At 44.9% G+C, this 4,300-nt stretch overlaps 1 protein-coding gene across 9 annotated transcripts in view; it reads right to left on the reverse strand.

Moving 5' to 3' along the window:
- Positions 1–4,300, reverse strand: part of LOC116844600 (latrophilin Cirl-like) — a 682,731-nt gene that overhangs the window by 191,785 nt on the left and 486,646 nt on the right. The window lies entirely within an intron of this gene.

The raw sequence follows: 4,300 nt of genomic DNA on the forward strand, positions 1-4,300 counted from the left end.
CTCTCTCTCTCTCTCTCTCTCTCTCTCTCTCTCTCTCTCTCTCTCTCTCTCTCTCTACCCCTCTCTTTCTCTCATTCACCGCGGCTCGTATCCACGACACGTTCGGTGGAGCCACCACAAACGGGAACAATGTCGCGGTATTGCGATCCGCTGCAAGCAGCCGAGACCTGTATCAGCTCCAGCATGTTTCCACTCTCCGCTTCGCTCTCCGACCTCCTCAGTGATCCCCTTCTCTCTCCTCCCGATAGTATCGACTCCGCACTCACTCCGCCAGGGTACCCCTGCATCCTCCCCCGCGTCAGTATTAACGCTTACGCGAGAGTGGCACAATGTACTCGCGCGTATTGTATCCTAAGTGCATACCGACGCGACTATGGGCTGCTAGCAGTGAACCCGTTGTACCGAATGGCCGGCAAATAACGAACTCGGAGTTATCTTTGGTATCATATTGCTTTTGCGTTGGCCTTCACTCTTTAAGGAGAAATAAGATCGTAACGGTACTCCGGGTGTTATCCTACTGGCTCAGCTTGCGGTTAAATTATGAATACTGCTACTGCGGCGCTATTGAACGGGATTTACGATTTCGTGCCGGCAGCTCAGCGAACTCGATTGAATACTGACATTGCACTTGCAGTTATTCGATAGAAACAAAATAGAATCCGGTATTTCAGTGACGATGGGAACTTGATTTACACTTATATAAGGGAGACCGAAAGAGTTAGATGCCCCGTATTTCAGAATTTCAAAATTACAACTTCTCGGGTAAATATTTGTTGTGACTGACTCTACAAATATGAGATAAGTAGCTTTTTTCTATACGTTAATCTCCGTAACAATTCTTTTAACTGTATATTTTCTTCTGTAATAACAGAAATATAAATATGCCGCGACGTGGCCAACTTGCCTCAAATACGGGGCAAGTTGACTAGCAACTCGGATAAGAAAAGCCACATAATATTTTACTTCGATTTTTTCTATACGTTAATCTCCGTAACAATTCTTTTAACTATATTTTCTTCTGTAATAACAGAAATATAAATATGCCGCGACGTGGCCAACTTGCCTCAAATACGGGGCAAGTTGACTAGCAACTCGGATAAGAAAAGCCACATAATATTTTACTTCGATTTTTTCTATACGTTAATCTCCGTAACAATTCTTTTAACTATATTTTCTTCTGTAATAACAGAAATATAAATATGCCGCGACGTGGCCAACTTGCCTCAAATACGGGGCAAGTTGACTAGCAACTCGGATAAGAAAAGCCACATAATATTTTACTTCGATTTTTTCTATACGTTAATCTCCGTAACAATTCTTTTAACTATATTTTCTTCTGTAATAACAGAAATATAAATATGCCGCGACGTGGCCAACTTGCCTCAAATACGGGGCAAGTTGACTAGCAACTCGGATAAGAAAAGCCACATAATATTTTACTTCGATGCTATTAAATCAGTTTTCTTCTACTTTTTAATGGTAATATTATTCCGAATTTAATAAAACTCAGAAGGAGCAGTATCTATATGTTCTAAAAAGACCTTTTTGTGATTTTATATTCACTGTTTCCTTTAAGATAAATACTGATAAAAGCACATGAGCAACATATCTCTCTCTGGGGCTATCACAAACGGCCATAGAAAGAGGAGGGCGTATTAGGTGGCGGCGGGACGCCATGCGTTCGAGATCTGCGTATCTTTTTCGTTCCAAAGAGATAAAAATATCGAGAGCGCGATTTTGCTAGGCCGGGATTCGAACCCGGGTCTTTCGCTTGCCGTGCGACTGCTCTAAATCACTGAGCTACCTGACGCTCCACGCTCACAACACTCTCCCCTCCCTAGATAACGCTCAGAAATGTCGGCAGCGACATCTCTGGCGCGATCCCGAGCGCACGGCAACGGAGAGAAACAATGTCTCGACACCAACCGGTGCTAGACCCGGTCTCCCCCACGTAAGTGTAAAATTAAGTCATTTTACAAAAAGGAATTTTCGAACCTTTACTTGATTTCAAATTCTGTATATGATCTTTTATATAGAGATATATAAAATGAAAAAGATGTAAGAACTAATCCAACAATGGATATTGTTGGATATTGCGGCATATTTATATTTCTGTTATTACATATCAAGTTAACTCTCAAATAGACAAAATTGCGTGCAGGTCAGAACGATCAATATCAGCGATCATATCGCGATTGTGCTGTGCCATTGTGCACGGTAGCTCCGTTGAACGGCTTGTAAATAGGCAGGATATTGAGTTCGCATTATGAGGAGAATCGGTTGATCAATTGAGGCCGCGATTGTGAGGTCTTTATTCAAAGGATTCTCGCACTATTCGTGTCGATTTACTAATAACAGTAAGACACTGATGATTTGTACGATTGCCCAAATAGACTTTTAAGATTATCATGACATGAAACAATCGGTGATCGATGGAAACCTATAACTTTCTTAAGAAGTTTATTTATCAGGTATATTTTTTGCAGAACGCTCAAGGGATGTATTTTTAGTGGCGTATCAAGGGATATAAATTCACTATTTATCAAGAGATAAAAATATGTCTGAAAGGTTGTAACTTTGAAATTCTAAAAAAAAAATATAACACCTCGCCAAGGTTCTAAAAAAAAATATAACACCTCCTCCAATTCCTTCCTCTAATATATTCGCTTCATAATTATAATTAAAAGAATTGCAAAGTTTCAATCATTGATTGTATGTGTTTCACGTCGTGATAATCACGAAAGACTACCTGGGAAGTTGTTGCCAAATTTATGCACACCCGTCTATCTGGGTTGATCCGCTGATCTCCCTGGAAGCGGATAACGTTCTCTTAATTTTCGACAGCTCTTTAATCCTGATTCAGCCGTTTCACTCGTAGAAACGAGCGCTTCTGGGGCTTCACAAGCGCAAACGCGATCTGATATATTTACTCGCAATTTCCGAAGCATTCACTTCGATAAATACGAGCGGCAGCGGTGGCGGCATGCGTTTTATCCGTGTGACCTATTGCGTCGGCGGCGGCATTTATATTTAATGCACTAATCGCGCGCTCCGCGAATGGCCGATGGGGGTGAGATCGATTGCGTGTCTCTTTGACGGCGGCGGCGACGGTGGCGCGTGCGAATGTTGCTGGTGCACGCAACATTGCGCACAATTTGATGGTGTCGTTCGATCAACAGGCGCACGACACATTACGTCACACCTACAGCGAGAACTCGAATGCGCCGTTCCGTCCGACGCGATAATGAACGCGCGTCATCGTCCGACCCGTCGGCTGTCCGAGCGGACGGCGACGCGCTTCGTAATCGCGTATCTTTCCAGATCGCGATAATGTTGTTATCCCTCGTGACCGTTAATCCCTGCAATACCAGCGTAGAGATCTCGAATACAGTACTCCACTAGTGTAACAATTCAGTTCGTTAAGTAACACTGATCTGATTTTTTCGTCCTTTTCGTCTGGTTAATCCAAATAAGCAGTTTACCGCGCGCCAAGCGAAATATTACACATAACGGGGTAGACTCTTTACTACAGCTGTTACACGTGCTGACTACGTAACATGGAAGTGCGGCATTTTCCCGAGCACACCGCTCGCAGCGCGCTCGATCTACCAATGACGACTTCAATATCAACCAAAGAAGCAGCTCGCAAATTGTACCTATATTATATATAAAATGCATTGTCCGTTAAACTCTGCAAACTAAATATCGCAAATGAAACACAGCGCGGGCAAGTTCTCGGCGTCCGCGGGAAATTCTCTATCGCCCGTAAATTTAATTTAGTTGTAGATTTTATCGTGGTGGAGATGATAGCGCGCACTCGGCGTTCGCGCGTGTTTCTCGCCAACGCGAGCAACCTACGGCAGAAATCGGTAGGTGGACGGATAAGCAGATAGAGCTTATGCGTTATGCAAACGTAGGTTGGTAGGTAGGCAGATAGGTAGGCAGGCACCTACCGCGCCTCGGAGATATCTACAGGGTGGTCGGCACGGTTCAGAGTTCCGTGTTTCGCGTCTGACACGACACCGCCACGCGCGTTGCATCGCGGCGCGACGCGACAGCCGTGCAGCCGTCCGGTGCGAGCTCGTTTGCGAGTGCAGCGAGACGCGCGAAGTCGTTCGAACGAGAAGATAATTTATCTTCCGGGATGCATCCGCTTTCGGAGCGGGCGGGTGCACCTAAAACTCACGTCCCGCGTTGATTCGCCGCGTACTCGTCAGCAGCGCGGTGCAGCAGCGCGTCATCACGCCGTCGATGCATTCGTCAATGCGCATCAGCGAATAGTCCTCCCCCCCCCCCTCCC

The sequence above is a fragment of the Odontomachus brunneus genome, unplaced genomic scaffold, assembly GCF_010583005.1.
Source record: "Odontomachus brunneus isolate Ranch 3 - 2012 unplaced genomic scaffold, Obru_v1 Obru_scaffold_043, whole genome shotgun sequence".
Taxonomy (NCBI): Eukaryota; Metazoa; Arthropoda; class Insecta; order Hymenoptera; family Formicidae; genus Odontomachus; species Odontomachus brunneus.